Here is a 22,579-nt window from a genome sequence, read left to right on the forward strand (position 1 = left end):
AAAATTTACATCTCAAGGTACAGAGAGAAAAAGTGTGGTGATGCTAGAGGGAGATTAAAGATGGATGCCAAATCAAACATAAAATCATTAGAAATCTATCATAGGATTATATAAGGAGATCAATTTATTTAGATAGGGACTACCTATATTTTAACTGGATCTCTGAGCTCTGGGCAGAGCCCACACTGAATCCTAGGTCTCCAAAAGGGAAGAATTATTATGAGGCTAGACCATGTGATGCTTTTACAGTGCACTTAATTTTATTTTTAAACAAAGACATTTCTAAGTGTCTAAATTACACTCTCCCTTAAAAACCCAAGAGGAGCCTCTGTTACAATGACAGTTTTAGTCAAAAATTCAGGTAGCACAATACAAGATCAAGCAGTTTAAGAGCTGAGATGAACTTTTCCGTTTATACTCTTGGGGTCCCAGAAATAACAGAGGTTTCTCCCTAAAAGTGAGTCTGGCACCTTCTCCATTTTCTTTAAGAAATCTCAGGCTACTTTAAACTATTTTAGTTCCCTCATGCAGCAGAGGGTGCAAGAGAAAGGAGAGACAGCAGAAGTAAATGAAGAAGATGGAATTTAGTCAACTAAGAAGAAAAAAAAATTGCTCAAAAAAGACCAAGTCCTAGGAGAAAAAAACAAAAACAAAAACATAAAGGCTTTTTAAATACAAACATGCACACATAGACACACACATTTTGGATGTTAGCTTTTAATTAATCTGACTTTTAACCATTGAGCTTCTTCAAAAAAATGTTTTATCTCATTACCATATGTCACCTAGGACAAATTGCTGCTATTTCAGGATTATCAATATGAAACCAGAAAGGGCTTAATTTAGGAACCAAACCCAGGCTGTCATGATGAAAAAAAAAGGAAGGCAGAACTTTAGCTAGGGAATTGCAGTGTGGGGTGATACCTGTTGCTCTTTCAGTTTGACATGGCTAGCAAAAAGGTAAAAAGCTGGCCTTGTTACATAAATAAAGCCTCTTAAATAGCCAAAACCGAAAATTGCTTTTATTTTCTTCCCTTTTGCTGGTTGTTTTTCTCCCCCCACCACACCACCTTTTGTGTGTGCATGTGGTGGGAATTTAGCCACTTCAGAGGCCTTCTTCCCCATTATTTAGAACTTTCCTTCGGATTTGATTGAATCGAACAGAATTGGTCAAACCCAATGGGAAAAAAAATTGAAACAACTACAAAATCAGAAACAAACAACAACAAACAGTTAAGCAAAACAAACAAACAATTGCACAACTTACATGGTTACTGCGCACTCTAATCATAAGGAGAAATTAAGACCAGCTGGTTGTTAATCTCAACTTTAGGCAAGACAAACTCCAATTCTTACTTTGGGATGAGTCTCAGGCTGAAGACTACTCTCTACCATCTGAGAAGCAGGAAAACAAAAACACAAACACAAACAAAACAAAACAAAAACTCCATAAAGGAGTTACCTGCCTTCCGTTGTCATGGAGGCAGGAAAACTTGCCTTTCTTGTGTTGGAAGCAAGTAAATCTACAAAAAAATGGAGTTATACAGCAAAATGAACTTTAGGTATCAATCAAATTTGGGGAGATCAGAGATTCTCTGGAGGGGTTGCCTCCAGGCCTTAGCAAATTATCTTATTGGTTTGAGCCGTAAAGATAGCTCAAGCTGGTACCAAGCACAGATAAGAAATTTGTCAAAGGTTAGGGGCACCTCCACTCAGAATCCCATCGTGGTTGCCAAAATGTGAACCCTCTATATCTGGGACAGGTTTCAGTTATTCTAGAAAGTTTATTTTGCCAATGTTGAAGATGCATGCCCATGACACAGCCTCAGCAGGTCCTGACAACATGTATCCAAAGTGGTCAGGACACTGCTTGGTTTTATACATTTTAGGGAGACATGAGACATCAACCAGTATATGTAAGAGGTACATTGATTCTGTCTGGAAAGGCCGGACAACTCAAAGCAGGGCGGGGGTGGGGGTGGGGGGCTTCCAGGTCACAGGTAGGCGAGAGATAGATAAGTGGTTACATTCTTTGAGTTTCTGATTAGTTTCTCCAAAGGAGGCAATTATGCATTTATCTTGGTGAGCAGAAGGATGACTTTGAATAGAATAGGAGGCAGGTTTGCCCTAAGCAGTTCCCAGCTTGACTTTTCCCTTTACCTTAGTAATTTTGGGGCCCCAAAATATATTTTCCTTTCACATAATTCTTTCACAAAACTTGAATGTATTCAGAACACTCATTAAAAAATGACCAGGAGTTGCAAGAAGTAAAGATAAATTGGGCAAGCAGGCACAATTCTGTCCTGGAGCCCCCTGCGTAGGATGACCACTGGCCAGGTTTGTTCACAACAGCCTAGTATGCTCCTGTTGTCCTGGAGCAATTTTTGGTAGCACCCTATTTCATTCTCAAAGCTATCCTGGTTTAGAGACTACATTTTATGGTGCCTAAATTCCAATTTGTATGACCCCACTACATGAAGGAGCATGCTTTTGGACTTACAAGAAAAGCGAAATGCTGGAGGCTGGCAGCACATGAGCTCAACGTGGAGGCAATGTGGTCAAAACCAGGCTGGAGGCCAGAGACCTGTGCCATGGTGCAGGCGAGACCTGCTCAAGGCTGCAGTCAGTGCAGCGCTGGCATTGAGGGCAACTCCAGGCACAGAGAAGCCTGTGTTCATTTAGTGACTCCATTCTCCATCGTAGCTTGCACTTCTCCAGGGAGCATCCTGGAAGACAGTCTGCTGTCACACGTGCTGTCTTTAACTGGGATGTGGTTTTTTTTCCCCCTTAAGAGAGGATTGTTTGTTCTCTATAGAGTGCAGTAAAGGCTTGTGCCTTAGTATCCCGTTCATGCTTCATGAGCAGTGGTTCTGACCCCAACATTAACAAGTTCAGAAATCATTAGACGATTTGGTTGAATATTCTGGAATGCTATCAAGTACAAAACACCCTACTCAAAAGTGCTTATATCTGCTGAATGCCTCTGAAATGGAGCATAATTCACTATTAGCATTATAGTTTTATGCCACAGCATCTGTTATGTAAGTAACTTCAATCTCATAAAAAATTTACAAGCAGTAATGCTACTCTAATTCTAACGAACTCCACCAGACAGCTGAATCAACTAAAGAACCAGAGTCTGGCTTCTTAAGCAATGTTAAAATCAAATACATTCTAATTTTTGTTTTCAATAAACTTCCCACATAAGAAGACTATTCATCTTGTGCGTGATGGGGAAAGAAATTAGCATTAATTGAGTAACCATAATACATTAGACAACATTTAAGTATTACCTAATTTTTGATTTTTTTATTTTTAATGATTATGGATGCATAATAGTTGTACATATTTATGGGGTAAATATGATATTCTGATACAAGCATACAAAATGTAATGATCAAATAAGGGCAATTGGGTATCCATCTCCTCAAGCATTTATTATTTCTTTGTGTTAGGAAAATTCCAATTCTACTCCTTCAGTTATTTGAAATAAACAATTATTATTGTTAACTCTAGTCACCAAACATCTACATTTTATTTTGTTTTTTTCTCTCTTTTTTTTTTACAGCTTATTCTTTCTATCTAATTGTAATTTCATTTCCATTAACTATCCCATCTTTATCCTCCCTCCCACAATGCTTCCCAGTCTCTGGTGACCATCATTCTACTCTCTACCTCTTATATCCTGAGGTCATTATCATGGGAAAATTAGATAATGTCATCATGGCCTCAGAATGTAAGTCTTATCTAATTTAAAGATTAAAAAACTGAGGCTCACAACGGTTTGGTAACTTGCCCAAAGACATTTAGTAGGTGGCATAAACTTGAACTTTAAAGCCCCACTTATTTCACTAAAATGCAGTCTCTGTTACTGTTTACAACAAATATTCTACCGTATTGCTGATAGATCAACAGTCTAATTGTCTTTAAATATAGAAAACACATTCCATTAAATACACTGGTGTTGGTGTCCTTTTTATATGTAAACTGACTGGGTCATTTCCTGGGATGATTGATATGTTTCACAGAATAAATTGGTAATAATTCTAATGGACACAGATAGACTTCACTACATTCAAGTAACTGTTCTACCTACTTTGTATATGAACTCGTCTCATCTTCTCAATGATACTATAGGGTTACTGGCACCATTCTAACGATAAAGAAAATGGAGTGCCATGAAGCTAACAGGAAAACTGTCTGAATGTGGTTTTGTTGATCACCTGGGCTGCCTGGAAGCCTGTGAGCTAGGAACGTTCCCTCAGGGACTGGCACTGCCAGTTAATTGACTCGAGTCAAAGGTGGTGAGACTAATTTTTAACTTAGTCTTGCAAATAAGTGGTTATTATTATTTTACTGTAAATAATTTAAAAAAAATTTTTTTAAATAGAAGGCAGTTTTAGAGTGCATAGGCAGAAACAAATAACAGTACAGCCAGGATAACATAACATTTAAAAACAAAGAAATAAGTGACTTAGACAGTGTTTCACTTAACAAAATTTAGAAAAAAAATACAGTTCAAAATATATGCCATAAATGTTGCAAAACATAAGATCTGCCTCAAAGTACAGATTGGATTGATTATTTCTGGCAAATGCCTAAGGTGTCTCTCACAGGAAGAACCCATGTGGCTTCATTTCTCAGGTTATGCTTTCACTAATAATGGTTTCAGTTAGATGTAACTTTCTACTAAGTTGAGAAACAAATGTTTCACCTCTGCAAATTAAAAGTCTTGTCCTGGCCTATACTGTGATATGAAAAATTATTTCAAAGGGAAGGGCACATCTAAACATGAATGACCTTGGAAGCGAAAATTGGAAATTTCACTTTCTGCTCTAGATAAATCAACACCTCACATATTCAAAAGATATAGAAAATAGACACCATATTAATGCATTGTTTTAGATTATTTTCATATATTAGACAGTTTTGTGTACACAAAAAAGAGAATATTCAATTTTGCTTTGGAACACAAGATATTTATTTATAACTTCTATAATGTTAGAGGTATTAACAGGCTGCCCTTCTATTACTTTTATAATTTTATAAAAGTATAAAAATTACTTTTATAATTGATTGTATTCAAAGTGCTCTATGGATTCCACAGAAATAAACATTGATGAGAACAAAACATTAAGCAAATTGTTTTATTTTGGTTATTACTATATTGGAAAATTGTCTTCTTAATCTCATGGATTTTTTTAGATAGAAATGTATGATTTATTGCACATAAAAATTTATATGAGTATGGATTTTCTTCAGTGTTGGTCCTCAAATGCAATGAACACCATGTTTCAAATAAAAGATTTTATACATAGAAAAGATTACACATTTATCACATATAAAAGTCTTACAAATTTAATTTTTATTGATCTGAAAATGCTGAGAAATTACAGTGCTATTATCAATTGCATAAGTGGAACCAGAGAGGTAGAACATAAGAGCTATCAGTGTATGTGGTGGAAATAGCAAAGAAAGACCTTTAACACCTAAAATGAATATGCTTTGTCATTGACACTATAGTGTTTTGTTACTACTTCTATGATATTAAAAAATCCTACTTTTATATCCCTTTATAGAAATGGGAATTTTATTCAAAACTCTGTGCCTTTTAAACTACAGTTTTCTAATCACTAAATATATAAATAAAATATGATTTTTATTTTAATCATTTGTTCTGATTTCCAATTTTTTAAAATTTTACTTTAAGTTCTGGTATAAATGTGCCACAGTGGTTTGCTGCACCTATCAACCCATTCTCTAGGTTTTAAGCTCCGCATGCATTAGTATTTGTCCTAATGTTGTCTCTTCCCTTGCCCCACCCCCTGACAGAGTCTGGTAAGCGATGTTCCTCTCCCTGTGTCCAGTGTTCTTATTGTTCACTTCCCACTTATGAGTGAGAACATGCGATGTTTGGTTTCCTATTCAATTTTTTAAACTATGAAAAAATTCTTAACAAACTGTAAAGATCAATACTACGAATACTGGCAAAGTATTAGTCACAACACTGCTTTCCATTTCACTCTTCTAAAAATTTATCATGAATTATTTCTCCAATCAAATTATATGAGGAGCTTACCACATACAAGAGGGTTGAGCCTTTTCAGTGAGCACTTTCATGATCCATTCGATTATATCAACATGGCAGTCTCCACTGGCTCATTTTCTGTAGCCACACATGCTAAGCCAACACTACTGAAAAATTTGGTCAGTTTCCTAGGCACTTCAAATCATGAACATTTTGTTTCAACATCTTTACTAATGCTGTTGTTTTTCTGAATTATAGTGCACTGCTCTGCTCTATATTGTAAATTTAAATGGAGCCATGTTCCCAGTTCAATTAAGGGGTGTGCAGCATGGGTAAGCCAGCTATTTGGCTACTCTAATGGGCAGATCAGGGCACTGCAAGACCCAGCTGCACGGCTGTGAAATAAGAGGATATGTGGAATAGTTGAAAATGCTCAAGAGTTGGCAACAAAAGCTGTAGTTATTTCGTAAGGTCTTGTGTTCATGTTAAATTGTTTACTTCTTCATTATCTCTTTCACCTATTAGATTGTAAGATCTCTGAGGGCACAACTTGATTTTATTCATCCACTGTAACTTCATTGACTATCATATTTTCTGCCACACAGGACAAGCTTAAAAATTAATTTTTGGTTTAACAGATTAGGTCATTTTTGCTATACTGCAGTCTTAATGTAGCATTTCCATATATATATGAACGTATACTATGAAGATTAAATATAATTTGCATTGGAAAATTGCTTCTGTTAGAAGAATAAATAATATGTAATTATAAACATAAAAATTTGCAGATCTTTCAAAATAAAACTATAAAAGTTTATATAGAGACATAAAAGAAGACTAAAAACGCACAGAATTTCTTATGTAACCAGACTCAATAGCGAACAGGTATCTACACTACAGATTTTCTACACATGTCATGAAATTAAATTAAAATATAATATATTTAAGGAAAGACTAAAATCAAGAGCTATGATGAGAAAATGTCCCTATCCAATATTGAAATGAATTATGAAATAATAATGATTAAAACCTTGTGGAACAGACACAGTATTAGAACAGGCAAGAAAATTTAAAGATAGCTTCAAATCACAAAGGAATTTGTTGTAATTCGATGTTCTAATAAGTAGGAAAGTTTGCTTATTTGGTAAAAAACTGCAGGATACTGGCAACCAACATGAGAAATTATCTAGATACAGTAAACGAAAAATGAAATCCTAAGCTCCCTACCAACTGAACGAATCCCCTCCTGGCAAAGGGGACCCCAGAGAAATCTGAAAAATGTCGCTCCTGGCCATGACCACAAAGGAGGTTGGACATACCTTATTATATTTCCTCTCTTCTGGAGTTTAGGCACAACTGACTAGGTTAAAAATAGAAATCACGAAACTGACAAAACAGACTCTCTGTGGCATAAGATACCAAATTGTAAACAAAACCTAAGGCCATGCCAGGCAAGGCTTCAGTTACTCCCTACAAAACATAAAATCTCATTAAACGGGTTTTTTATTAACCCGGTATAATGTGGCTGACTTTCCAACTTAATGCTGGCATAGCATCACATGGTAGATAGCAGCCCCTGAAGGATATCAAAATATTTTATCCCAAATACATGTATTTGACATAGTTTGAAATGACTCTGCAAAGCCGTCTTTTTTTGGGGGGCAGAGGAGGGGCGGGAATTTGCATCTGTAGGGAATGTCCATTAATGCAACTATGGCTTTCTCAGATCTAGGAGTGATTAACTGAAAATCTAATGTCATGAATGTCTGAAAAGCAACGTCTACCATCAATTCTCTTTGGGGCTGCTACTTATGAGACTTCATCTATGTAACAAGAACCTTGGCTCCCACAATACCCTTATCTTAACCCAAGCTTTCATTTCTACTGGCTTCAAGTCCTTAGACAATAGCTTAACTCTCTCAGCCAGTTGTCAAATAATCCCTAAAACCACCTATGACTTCTGAGCCTTTGCTTCAAGATGTCCCACCTTTTCATGCTGAACCAATGTATATCTTACAGGTATTGTTTGATGTCTTTGACTGTAACCCTTGTCTCCTCAAAACGTATCAAACCCAACTGCAACCCGAATAGCTTGGGCATGTTTTCTCAGGACCTCTTGTGACTCTACCCCAGGTCCTGGTCAGTCATATTGGCTCGGAATAAACCTCTTTAAATACTTTATTTCTGTTAACAATATACATCTCCCCCACTAATCTATTTCAAAGTAAATTTCAGGGGTCCAATAATTTAAGCATAATAAAATGAAGACATAAAAGTAACCAGACAAAACTTAGAAAAAAATTTGACACTTTTGGGGCTGGGCACAGTGGCCCATGCTTATAATCCCAGCACTCTGGGAGGCTGAGGTGGGCAGATCTCTTGAGCTCAGGAGTTCAAGCCCCGCCTGGCCAACGTGGTGAAACCCCAACTCTACTAAAAATACAAAAATTAGCTGGCATGCACCAGTAGTCCCAGCTACTTGGGAGGCTGAGGTGGGAGGATTGCTTGAGCCAGGGAGGTGGAGGCTCAGTGAGCCAAGATCGAGCCACTACGCTCCAGACTCGGTGACAGAGTAAAACCTTGTCTATTAAAAAAAAAAAAAGACACTTTTGGTAGTATAAAATATTGTTAAAATGTTTAAATTTGTTTGCTAATAAATAAACATACTCTATCTTTCATAAAAACAAGTTTGGATAATTATTTTTCACTCATTGAGATAAGAAAGATTAATTACCACTTGCAGTGGTAAATGAGGAAAGAGAAACTGATACTCTCATGCATAGTTCCTAGGAGTGTAAAATCGTGTGAAGTTTTTGGAGGACAATACAATGCCCTGTATAAGATTAATAAATACACATCTCTTTACCGCACAGGTCTATTTCTAATAGTCTATCTTCATATTTATTCTACAAATGTCTGTTGATGCTGTAGAGGCCAATGAGAACTTCCCCTTTGTCTTCTGAAGGTTTTCTGAAAAATCAACTGTCAGAAGGCAGGTTAATAGGAGAAAAGGCCTACAATTTTTTTTAATATGCACGGGAGTCATGCACAATGTAAGAACTCAAAGAAAGGCAAGATGGTTCACACTTTTATACCACCCTGAGGTTACAGGAAGAATGCAGGCTCCAAGAATGACACAAAAGAGGTTATAGTGCTAAATCTATTTTAGTGGCAAGACAGGTTAAGGGATGGAGAGGCGGTCTTGTTATGTAGATGTAACACCATAGGTAAGCAGCCCTCTGACAGAATACATGGTCATTGTTTCTTTCAGACGCTTAAAGTTGGCAGCCTTTCAGTTAATCTTTCTAGATCTGTAAAAGGTAAGACCTCAGAAAGCTTGACTGCATCAGCAAAACTCATACACAAAAAACAGCTTTGCAGAAATACCTCTGTTTGCAGGCAGTCTCAACAGCCACCTCAAAATATCAGAAGTATTACATTTTGGAGTGAAATAGTTTAGTTTCCTTCAACGCAAATACAAAAATTATACTTGAGGCATTATATGAATTGAAAAAAAAAGAAAAAAAGAAAAACCCTGAAAGTCCAACAACAGATTCTGGGAAGGTAACTGGTAGCACATCCATACCAGGGAATTCTATGTGAGAATTCAAAACTTGATGCATTTGGAATGTGGTCATGATAACAAATAATTGGTTTTTTCTAAATTTCTGTGTGATATATTCCAAAAATATTATTAAATGATTGAATATGCAGGAGAAATGTTTCACAATTTATTATGCACGATTATAGTACAAATTCACCCTTGCTAGAGATAGGAAAACAATTAATACTTAAAAAATCCTACATCTTAAACTTTGTATTTTTCTTGTAATTCATTTCCCATAAGTTAAAATTTGTTCATAATTCATTTGCTGGTGATAAATTGTCTAACATAATTCAAACATTTTTTAGATATTTTAACAGATGTTCCTTAAACATTGCAATACAGAGAGAAGTACTTTTTGAAAAGCACTATTTTGTGGAATTAAATAGCACTCATGAGAGCAGCAAATCACCTAATTATTTTTCACAACATGGGAAAAGATTGTCATCTGGGTTTAGTTGGTCTGGGCACTTTTATATGTTTGGAAATTTCAGAACTGTGTTGGATGAGCTTTTGAGATTTGGTTTTAGAGGAAACTAGTAACTCTGATAGTTTAATGATTTAATATTTCTGATTTTTCAGAGATCTTGGTTTAATCCAACATTAGCGTGTGCAGATCAGAGGAATGGAAGAAGACAATGTGGCTATTTTCTAAACCGTTTCCATAACTTAGCTGAATATTTACCCACTCAAAAAGTGTTTACCAAGCCTATTGTTAAAAATATAATTTCTGAATATTTCTAACACTTTAGAAAAATAACTTGTATTCCTTAAAAAATGACATGAAGAAATTGAATTTTGTTATATGAGGGAAAAGTTTTTATAATTCCCAAGAAAATAAGTTAAGGTATTGAATTATACACAATTTAGTCAAGTGGAGCCTGTTAAAATGTTCATTTTCTAATTTTAAGATAGAATATTTGGAATACATACATAATTATGTATTATTTAGTATTGTGAAATTAAATAACTCAAACTTAAAGGTGTTGGATGTTTATTCTGAGCCTTGAGAGGAACGTGGCTATGCAGCCTGAGTCATGCAGCAGGCAGCTCCAACATCTGCTTTTTTTTTTTTTTTTTTAAACTGTAAACGATCAGGAAAACCAAATGGTGTCAGAGATAAGACCTCTTCAGATTACTCCTCAGATTACCTCTCCTTAACAAGTAATACAGTCATCTTCCTTGGAATGCAGCAGTCTGTAACTGATCAAATTTCTATCAAATCTCTGTAACATATGCACTGGTCTTACATGGGAAATATCATTATCCTGTTAAAATATCTCTGTCTCTACCTTTATAAGTGAAACTTTAACTTCACTTTGTAACACTGTGTACTAGTCCATTCTCATGCTGCTATAAAGAAATACCTGAGGTTGGGTAATTTGTAAAGGAATGATGTTTAATTGACTCAGAGTTCAGCATGGTTGGGGAGGCCTCAGGAAACTTACAATCATAGCAAAAGGGGAAGCAAACACGTCCGTCTTTACATGGTGGCAGCAAGGAGAAGTGCTGAGCAAAAGAGGAAAAAGCCCCTTATAAAACCACCAGATCTCATGGGAACTCACTCACTGTCATGAGACTAGCATGAGGGTAACACCCCCATGATTCAATTACCTCCCACCAAGTCCCTCCCACGACATAGGAGGATTATGGGAACTACAATTCAAGATAAGAGTTGGATGGGGACACAGTCAAACCATATCACACTGCCCATTCATTTGGAGCCAGTGTTCCCAAATGACATTCCTCAAGTTTTATGTTCAAGTAAACTCTCTACTTCATCCTGTTTTCTGGTTGATAGTATACCCATATATGCACAAGTTGATAACTTTTATCATAGTTGCTCACGTCACATCTCCTCTTCTCCCCTTTGAGTTTTCTTCATAGAACTCATCCAATGTATTAAGTATGTGAGTATCTATTTGTTTATTGCCTATCTCCCCAACTAAATTGTAAATTCCATAAGAGCAGAGATATTTGCTTACAGATAAATATTTGTTTCATAGATAAATATCTAAAGCTAACAGTCTGAGGCTGGGCATGTTGGCTTGTGCTTATAATCCCAGCATTTTGGGAGGTCTAGGTGGGTGGATCACCTAAGGTCAGGAGTTCAAGACCAGCATGGCCAACATGGTGAAACCCCACCTCTACCAAAAATACAAAAATTAGCTGGGTCTGGTGGTGCACACCTGTAGTAACAGCTACTTGGGAGGCTGAGGCAGAAGAATCACTTTAACCCAGGAGGTTGCAGTGAGCTGAGATTGTGCCACTGCACTCCAGCCTGGGCAACAGAGCGAGACTCCATCTGAAAAATAAATAAATACATAAAATAAAAACCTAACGGTCTGGTTGATAAACACATGATGCATTAGTCATAACAATATACCCTTGATGTCCAACTTCTACAATTCTCTTATGGATGGAAAATAAACTGTTTCCAATTTCTAAATGCTTTTATCTACTGAGGATTTTAGATAACATTTATACAAATATTTTCCTAAATGTACTAAAGATAACATTTTTAATTTTCTCATGGAGATATTATGAGGATTAATAAAATAATGCACTTTATGTTTCAAATCTAAGCAACCATAAAAACAAATTACTTTCATCACTATGTGGGAAGTGCATTTGGAATTTGCATAGTATAATGCAGAGGAGTTTAATATAATAATGACTCTTTAACAGAGTTATTGAAGCAAACAGGTTTATTTGTAGATAGGTTCTAAGATAGAACAATATTAGCTTCAGGGTGACACAAAACTGTAGGAAATTATTTGGAATGGCAATAAGACCATTATAGATCATCTGCCAGACAAAATAATCTACCATTTTGATTGTTTATTATGCTTCATTGTAAATGCTTTATAAAAAACATCTTTGCTTAATTATCATAAGTTACATCTTTAGCTACTAGTTCCATCCCTGCTCACTGTGTAATTTTGTCAAGTTATTTAACCTCTCTGTCCTTAGTAGCTTCATTTGTAAAGGAGGATAAAAGTCTCCTCACTGAGTGGAGTTTCGAGAAGCATCACCTGTATCAATTTTGTAAGGAGTCTGCTATATAGGAAACACTGTGAAGGTATTATTATTATTATTATTATTGTCAGGAGGAGGAAGAGTGTTTATAAAAAAATAAAATATGAAGTTCACTAATTGCAAAATATTAATACATATTAAAACTGCAAGGTGGCAGGCATTAAATAAATCCTACTCCAATGTGTATAGTAGAACACTATTTGTTGGCTTTATCAAATCATAAGAATATCAATAAATTTAAGAAGAAAGATAAAAGACAAATGTGAAGCAACAATATATATCAACCAACAATTATGGAATACATTGAAAGGAAATAAGTAGTTTTTACTAACTTGTGTGACCTAGATAATTATTTTCCAGTTTCATTTCTTTCAGTATAACACTGCCTGAATATGTTGCAATCTTTTCAGCCATTTTGCTATTGAAAGGTGAAGTCAGCCAGGCTTCTGGGTTGAGTGGGGAGTTGTAGAAATTTTGGGTCTAGCAAAAGGATTGTAAACTCACCAATCAGCCCTCTGTGTCTAGCTAAAGGATTGTAAATGCACCAATCAGCATGTGTAAAAACACACCAATCAACACTCTGTAAAATGGACCAATCAGCAGGATGTGGGCGGGGCCAAATAAGGGAATAAAAGCTGGCCAGCCAGGCCAGCAGCAACATGCTCCCCACGCTGTGGAGTCTTTGTTATTTCACTCTTCATGATAAATTTTGCTGCTACTCACTCTTTGGGTCCACACTACCTTTATGACCTGTAACACTCACTGTGAGGATCTGCACCTTCACTCTTGAACTCAGCGAGACCACCAACCCACCGGAAGGAAGAAACTGGACACATCTGAACATCTGAAAGAACAAACTTCAACACACCATGTTTAAGAGCTGTAACACTCACCGCGAGGGTCAGCAGCTTCATTAAATCAGCAAGACCAAGAACCCACCCAAAGGAATAAATTCTGGACACACTATCAGCTGGTGTCCCTATTATTGCCAACGTTCAGCTATTATGAAGAGGTTGCTAAAAACATATGTCTATGTTGTGGCTCGGAAAACAGTACCCAAAATGAAGGCCTTAGCAGCAGCCTCACAAGCAAAAGTTTTTCTCCGTCCTCCTGCTTCCCATTCTTAGTTCCATTCTCCCCTAAGGCAAGCCCTAGAAACCAGAACTCCTTTCCCCAAAGCCAACCATAAAACCTAAAAATATTACTCTAACATTTACTCTCTCCTGTCTTTGTAAAAACTGTCCATCAAGAAATTATCTGACCCACCGTATTTGACTGTGCGTCATAAGATCCCCACATTGCATAGAGTGTTTCTCTACGTCCAGAAGAAAGGATTACATGCTCCAGAGACTCAAAAGAATCCAGGCGGCCTTAGTGGGTCTCCCCACTCTGTGTAAGACAAAGTATCACATTATGCTGTTTTTGTCCAATCACATTTCTACACAACTCTCCACACTTTGTTAAACCTAAGCGTAAAAATGGACGATTTCCCTGTGCCTTTGGGCCTTGATTCTGAAGACTCCCATGTATACATATTAAATAAACCTGAATGCCTTTTCTCCAATTAATATGCCTTTTCTGAGTTAATTTTTCAAAGAACCTTCAGAATGCCAAGAGTTTCCGTTCACCCTTACATATGCATATGAAAATATGCAAATAAAAATTTGTATTGAACTAACAAAAAAAAATAGCATAAAAGCATAAAAGCATAAAGCAGGAAGAAAAATGACAAAAATAAGAATATTATTTAATTATGAGTACATTTAAATCAATTAAAATGCTCTATTATGAATTGGCAGAGATTATTGAATTGCATTAAACACAATACTTTTAGCTCTAAAGAGAGCTAAACAGAGTCAACTAAAGAGAGACTGTAAACAGTGACACAAAATATTTAAGACATCACCACCAAATATTATAAAAGAAGAACTCATTCTGAAACATTAAATGAGGCACAGAGGACATTAATGTTTTATAGATACAATTGACAATAAAGTCATTTGAATCATAAATATTTTTCTACTAAATGCTACAGCAATTACAAAAAAGAAATTAAAATTTAATCTTCAATTTTAAATGTGATGTTAAATTTGTTAAGCTTTAGGAAACTGAAAAGAACAATTCTTTAGGATAATAAAGGATATTTAAGTCAAATACTAGTATCTTATTTAAGTATAAAAGTAGACCCATAATTACTAAAATAAGCAATTAAAAATGCATATGTATCAGCAAAACATCAGTATGTTGAAGACCTTCTAATAATTACTATAATTATCAAAGTTGATGGAAACATTCGATACAAGTGTCAGAAGGAAAAAGATAAACATTGTTTTTATATAATTTTGTCGACTTCGTGAAAGACATGAAAATCTATAAAAATGAATGTAAGGCTTCAGAGAATTGACTAACCACAAAAGTAAATTAATATTTTAGGATGTAATAGTTTTCCAATGCACAAGTAGTGTCCACTAGACTGAGACAGACAGAGATAAATGACAGATGGAAGGATGGAGAGACAAAGTGGCATTTCAGAGAGAAATTAGATGCTTTAGTTTCTTAGTCACACTCTGCTAATTGGTTAAGATTTCAGAAATGATTGGAATTAGATTTCTAGCTTATTCTAAAATTTCAAAATTAAACATAAAATTTAATATAAAAAATGAAATCATGGAGGTAATGGATCCACGTTTAGGTAAACTTGTGGTAAAAAAGGATTGTTTTCAGCATGACATCATGGCAAATGTTACAGAAGTGTTTGATAGCCTCCATGAGATTTTAATTTTTCTTCCACTGACTGAATAGAATGTTGAAACTGTATAAAAAATTGATCGAGAAACATGTTTAAAGTAAAAGGACACACTATAGCACAAATATTTTCAGAGGAGTGATTAATATATTGTGTGAAGATCGTAACAAAACACTGATACGCTGGTAAAAACCCAGTAGGAGAATGGGAAAAACACGTGACCTTGCAGTTCACAAAAAGAAAGAAATCAGCCAGTTATCAGAATAAAGAAGGAAAGGGAAGAAGAGAAAGAAAGTGAAGGAGAGGTAGGAGAAGAAATTTAATGGAACAATATTCAAATAAAAGTAGCAAATATAAATTTCTGAATATGAAAACAAGCAAATGACTGCTCTCAGCACTTTGTATTGCCCCCATCATTCATTTACACATTTATTCTTGTATCCGTTCAACAGTGAATTCCAATGTTTTCAGACCCTATGACATTGCCAATGCCGGACTAGCTTACAGGTTTTAAAGGTAAAAACACAGGAAAAAAAAAAAATCTCTGATTTCTTGGTTTAGAAATTCTGTGGAGGCCCTTCTCACACCATTCTGTTATCTGTGTTTAATTAACTACTGTGCTGGAAGGTCCTCAAGTTCGTGCTTGTGTCTTCTTCATTGTAGCTCTGGTATCTAAAAAACAGCTGCAATATATTAGATAGGAAATAGATATTTCAGGGATTAACAAAGAAATACAATGCTACAATGGCAAGGGTAAGAAAAAGTGAAAATAGTTTAAATTGCTAACAGTATTAAAAAATTGATATTCAAAAAACTGGCTTCTATTCAAATAGTAAAAGGATAGTTACAGAAGAGTTTTATGGATTTGAAAAGATACTAAAAAATTGCTAGAAAAAAATCTATTATTCTACTTAAAAGAAAACTTATCTGTGGTTGACATGGCAAATATAGGGACCACTATTTTCACTATGGTGTCTTGTCTTGGTGTGCTTAATATTTGATTATTTTTTCTTTACTTCCCTCTATTTTTAGAATTTTCTCAGATTACTGAATAGTAATTGTGAAGTAGAAATAAAAGTGAAAGCACATTTTAACTCCTTAAAACATGATTAGAGTAAAAATCACCTATATACCGTAACTTTTGCACAAACATTCGTACGAAACCAATTTTTAGAGAATATTTCCCTTTCTGTTTGTCTTTTTACTATTACTGTTGTTGTTATTATTATTATTTCAGAGACAGAGTCTTGCTCTGGTGTCCAGGCTGGAGTATAGTGGTATGATCATAGCTCACTGCAGCCTTGGATTTCTGGGCTCAGGTGATAACTCCTGCCTCAGCCTCCTAAGTAGATTGAACTATGGGCTCACACTACAATGCCTGGCTAATTTTATTTATTTATTTTTTTGCAGAGACAGGGTCTTGCTATGTTGTCCAGGCTGATCTTGAACTCCTGGGCTCAAGTAATTCTCCCATCTTGGCCTCCCAAAGTCCTGGGAATAAAGCTGTTACCAACCACACCCATATTTATTATTTGTAATATATGTTTGAAGTTGCTTTTCAATTTTCTTATCTGTATGTTTCAAAAGTATTACCACCATTTTAAAATTAGACTTACACGATTAAAATTATTCTACATGCATGTCACAGAGAAATTTATTTATTTATTTACTTTGTAAATTTTTTGCAGGGTCTTCCTATGTTGCCCAGGCTGGACTTTAACTCCTGACCTGAAACTATCCTCTGCGTCGGCCTCTCAAGTTGCTGGTATTACAGGTGTGAGTCACCATCCTGGCCCTGTTACAGAGATATTTAAGGTACAAATTTATGAAGAATGTTTAAAACGTACTGGCTTACACAATCCAAATAAGAGTCACAAAGGCACATATAGCCCCAAGGGTTGTGGTAAAAGCATTTACTATAACATTCCAAATTTCTTATAGTATTATTAAGATCTGCCATTAAATATTGCATAATTATGCTTCAATTTGGCTGCACTGTTTCTTCTGCACATGTTAACTGTGTTTTTCATTAGTCTACTTTTGTAAGATTACATTTACCTTCGAGCTTGAACACTTCATTCTAGCTGTGTAGTCTTGATAATATGGTTAAGTAAGCTCAATGCTGATCACCTAGGTCATTCTGCCAAAGTTTCTCCATCCCTGAGATTTTCCTGTGATTTACTTTTTATTGGCTGGATGTTTGGGTTGTTGTTTAGTTATCTTTTGTTTATTTTGTTTTTAAGAAGTGGAACTGAGTACCATTTTGCCAGATTTATTTGGCTGTTGTTGCTTGTTTTTTCCTTTGAGGTATGTAGCAACCTGACTGGTTATAAATATTATTAGGTTAAATTTGATTTCCTGAGTTTCTTGGTAAAGGTTATTCTCTACTCTTCTGGCATTGAGTGATCTGTAAGAAATTCTGAGGCAAGAATGAATTATCTTCCATATCTGTAGGTGTGACCTCCGCCATAGGTAACCTGCTCTTTTCTGCCATAATGCTGTTTAAGGTCTGCTTTTTTTTTTTTTTTTTTTGGTAGGGAGTCTTGCTCTGTTGCCCAGGCTGGAGTGCAATGGCACAATCTCAGCTCACTGCAACCTCCACCTACTGGATTAAACAATTCTCTGCCTCAGCCTCCTGAGTAGCTGGGATTACAGGCACCCACCACTATGCCTGGCTAATTTTTGTATTTTTAGTAGAAACAGGGTTTCACCATATTGCCCAGGCTGGTCTTGAACTCCTGACCTCGTGATCCACCCGCCTCAGTCCCTCGAAGTGCTGGGATTACAGGTGTGAGTTACTGCGCCTGGCCAGGTCTGCTTCGTTAATGTCCTTCTTACCCAGTTAGAGATGAATTCTGCTCCTACGGGATTATTCCTCCAATTCAGAGGGATTGGGCAAAGTTGGACTCCCTAATGGCCCATTCTGCCTCAACTAAGAACCTCCATTTATTATGTTGGGCATCATTATTTTCTCCAACCCACTTCACCATTCCTTAGTCTGCTTCTCCCCCATAATTTGGCTAATATAAGTGAGTAATTATCTTTTACTGACCGTCTCTTTTCAATATAACTTTAGTGATTTGGACATAGGTAAGGTCAGGGGCCACATCATGTTGCAAGGCAATATTCCATCTAGTTCATGCCTTGCTTGCGCTGACATGGCATGAGGTTTTATCACCTTTTCATTTCACTATCTTCTGTTGTTATTTTCTAGCAATAGATGCTAATTTAACTTGATTTTATCAATGTCTTCTAATTTCTATTTTTAAATTAAGCAAGAGGCCCAAATTTAGGAAGCCTATATCTTTTTGTATTTTACAAACAGAAAAAAGATTATGGAATGAAAGGTACTTGCAGATAAAATGATATAGACCAGAGTTCAGCAAATATTTTCTATAAAGGGCCAGATAGGAAATAATTACATCTTTATGGGCCAAATCATCTCACTCTCACACCACAAGGCGCAAGAAGCCACAGATAACAGATGACATGACTATGTTTCAAGAAGTCTTCATTTACGGACTCTTACATTTGATTTCTACATAATTTTCACATGTCACAAAATAATATTCCTCTTTTATTTTGTTTTTCTTTTACCTATTTTAAAAAGCAAAAGTCATTCTTAACTCATGGTGCAAAAACAGATGGTGTGTTGGATTTTGCCCATAAGCTGGTAGCTTTCTAACCCCTGTGGTCAGCGGCTACACTTTGGAAGTTTAATCAGCGTGGTTCTTGAACAGATGTCTTGTTTTGTTTCTTCATCAGACAGAAGCTTTCTCACCACCCAGTATGCGTTTAGGATTTAGATGAATAAAAATGCTGAGTGTTTAGCTCAGGGTTTCCCCATAGATGAGAAACACAAAACAGACACAACAGGAGACTTGTTGGAGTGTGCAGGTAAAGGCTGCCTTGGTGTAGTTTTCTTTGGATGGAAGAGACTTTTAAACATGTGATATCCAGAAGACAAAGATTCCCCTTGAGACTTTTCCCCGCTGTCAGCTGTGGATGCTTCGCTCCTGTTTAATGTTCCCGGCTGAACCCTGAGAGGCTGGAATTATAGACACAGCACTGTATTCATCTTTATCTTTTTTTTATAAGATTTGTAATGATATCTCTTGTGCTAGAATTTAATCTGTTTTTACAGCATCCACAGCTACTAAAAAACTTCCTTGTGACATTTTCAATGTGCAAGGTTCACTCAAGACATGACTTCCCTCTTCTGGTCCTGTTTTGATGGCAGATATGAAGATTTATTACACTTTCTCTCATCTCACTAGGGCACATTTTTGTTACTAAAGAAGCGCTGCCCCGTTACTATCTGTGGAGTGTTTCCAACGCCTCAGAGCACAGCAGGAATGGTTGCTGGTGAAGGTTTTGGCTGGGAGCTCCTCAGGCCCCGACTGTGCCTGCCAGACACAGAGTCCCCATTCCCCACCCAACCCCCAGGCTTGGCAGTGTCCCCAGATCTGAACCCAGGGCAGGGCTGTTTCTTATACTGCAGCAACACAATTTAATCCTTGTATCTGTGTTAGTCAGAATGTCTATGCTTTGTTATAGTAACAAATTAACCTCTAAATCTCAGCGATCTGACACACTAAAGGCTTATTCATCCATTTCATTTTCTAGGCATTTAGATATTTATGAATTAATAAAAATAATTCTTGAATACTTTTTTTTAACAAAATATTTTGTACTTTTCTGTTTATTAATGAGGGTTGAAGATTTACAGGTGATTTTGAAGTATATTAAAATGTGTGTATACACACACACACCCACACCCACATATATATATGTGTGTTTCTTAAATGTCTTTGTGCCCATACTAGCTTTCAGTACATGGGTATTAGTTGAATATTATCCTAAATACTCTATCCTTTTTATGATTCCAGTTTTTAGATGTTAATCGTTTTCTGATAACAAAAATTATATACTCATCAAAAGAATGTGGAAAGGGTCCAAAAGTTCAAGGGAGAAAGTAAGGAGCATTTACACAACCGCAGACGATAGAATGCCCCTCCAGTGTGCTGTGCTGTGTTCTTTCAGTCCTTGGCATTATCATTCGGAACTTTAGACAGTTTTGAAGAAAAAGTGGTTAATGTTTTGTCATTGATTTCATCTGCATTCTTGTAATTACTAATAAAAAAAGGCCATCTATTTGTATAATTTGAAGTTATTTATGCTACATATCATCATATTTTGAGACTTTTGTCTGTTAGGGAGTTTATCATTTTCTAAATGGTTTGTCTGAACTTTTCAGGTTATTGATTTTCGTCCTTTTCTGTCACATTTGCAATGATTTTTCCAGTTTATCTTCTCAGTTATAATTGTATTCGTTGCATTTGTATTGGTAAGAATGTCCATGCTTTGTTATAGCAAAAAAGTAACCCCTAAATCTCGGTGGCCTAATACACTAAAAGTAAATTTATCTTCAGTTCCTAAAGCAGGTGTTGTACCATCCATAGCAAATCTGGTTAAGTAAGGAGGACAGAAATATTGGGCTTTTTGGACACTGCCATCACTATACAGGTCTTCTATGTGTTGTCACAGCAGGGCAGAGAACCGCAGGAAGGACAATGCATCCTCTTCCGTTCATCAGCCCGGAAACTGCATACTTGCTACGCTTGTCTAATTGGGCAAACCAGTCCCTGGACTCACAGGCACATGGCAGAAAGGACAACGTGAATCTTCAGTGAGGAGCAAAGGTCTCCGCCATAGTATTCTGCTGCAGAGATTTTATGATTTCATTTTGAAGCATCCAAACTTACTTTGGCAATTGCTTTGTTAGACCGTTATGTCATACCCTTTCCTTCCTTTCATCTGCTCATCTCTTGGCTTGGACTAACCATCTTTTTTTCTACCTGAGTGCTCCAGGTCTTTCTGCAGGTCACAGAGCAACTGGCATTTCCCTTTTCATGACTTCTTGGTCCCCATAGCACATCCACCTTTTTATGTTTCTATGCAGGAATCACAATGTATTTCTGAAACACTATTTTTTTTTTATTATGTGCATCTCTTCTGTGGGTGCCTTGGGGGAAGGGACATATTGTTTCTGTGGAATGTTTGATTCCATGTGTGCACCTGGAGCAGCACTCTGTACAGTGGGACAGCCTGGAGTGCAAATGCCTTTCATAGCATTCATTATGATGGAGCTTAATGATTAAGTGATCAGCCACTTGGGCTTTATTATCTCATCTTAAAACTAAAGGTACAAAAACAAATAACAGATTTCTGTAAGAATTAAATAAAATGACTTACGCAAAATACAAATTATGACACCCAACATAAATTCAAATATTAACAGTTTCATTTTTTTAAAGTTCTCCTTTATCCTCTTTCTTCCACAGTTTCTTATGTGACAGAACACTAGAATATTTTAAGACTCTTTATTACATGGCAAAATGCTTCCCAAATTTCATTTATTTATTTACCAATTATACCATCTTGTAATAACTGTCAACAACATACATTATACTCTACTTAACATTACTTTTCTTATATTGACTCAATTTTAGCTATAAGACATACTTTAAATGAAAGTTTTATATCATTAACATTAATGGAAAACCAGTAACACTTGCCATAAATAAAAGGTGACAAAACAACCTTATTAAATTAAAAAATTAAATTGTAAAATAAAAACAAACTATAAATTGTAGAACACATTAAAATGATTGTGAAAATGCTCATTGGAAAATAAGTTCTTTAATGAGAACGTTTGAAATATTTGTGATGATTAAGTAATAAAAAATATTTGGCTCAGTATTGCTTAGTTAAATATGCCATGGTGGACTGTCTAAAAGAAATTTCTTTTTTGAAATTTTCTGATGTTTATTTGCACTGAAAGAATCCAAACTCAGATACATAACTTAGGGAAACACAAAAGCATTTAATGAATTTCTTGAGAGGTCTGAACACTGACATAAAATACTGTAACAAAATAATAGAAATGACTTTTGGTGCACAGACTTTTATTTCAAGATGCTGCCTTCTTAAAACAATCTTTCCTACTGTTCATACTGAAAGGTTTGATAAAATAATGGAATTTCTTACAATGCAAATAAAATAAGAGATTTTCTCTTAGTAAATCAATGACCTTCATAACAAAACAATAATCAATTTAGTCTCTACCCACTTATTTATATAAAGCTGAGAAAAAATAAAA

The sequence above is a fragment of the Macaca thibetana genome, chromosome 3 (genome assembly GCF_024542745.1).
Source record: "Macaca thibetana thibetana isolate TM-01 chromosome 3, ASM2454274v1, whole genome shotgun sequence".
Lineage (NCBI taxonomy): Eukaryota > Metazoa > Chordata > Mammalia > Primates > Cercopithecidae > Macaca > Macaca thibetana.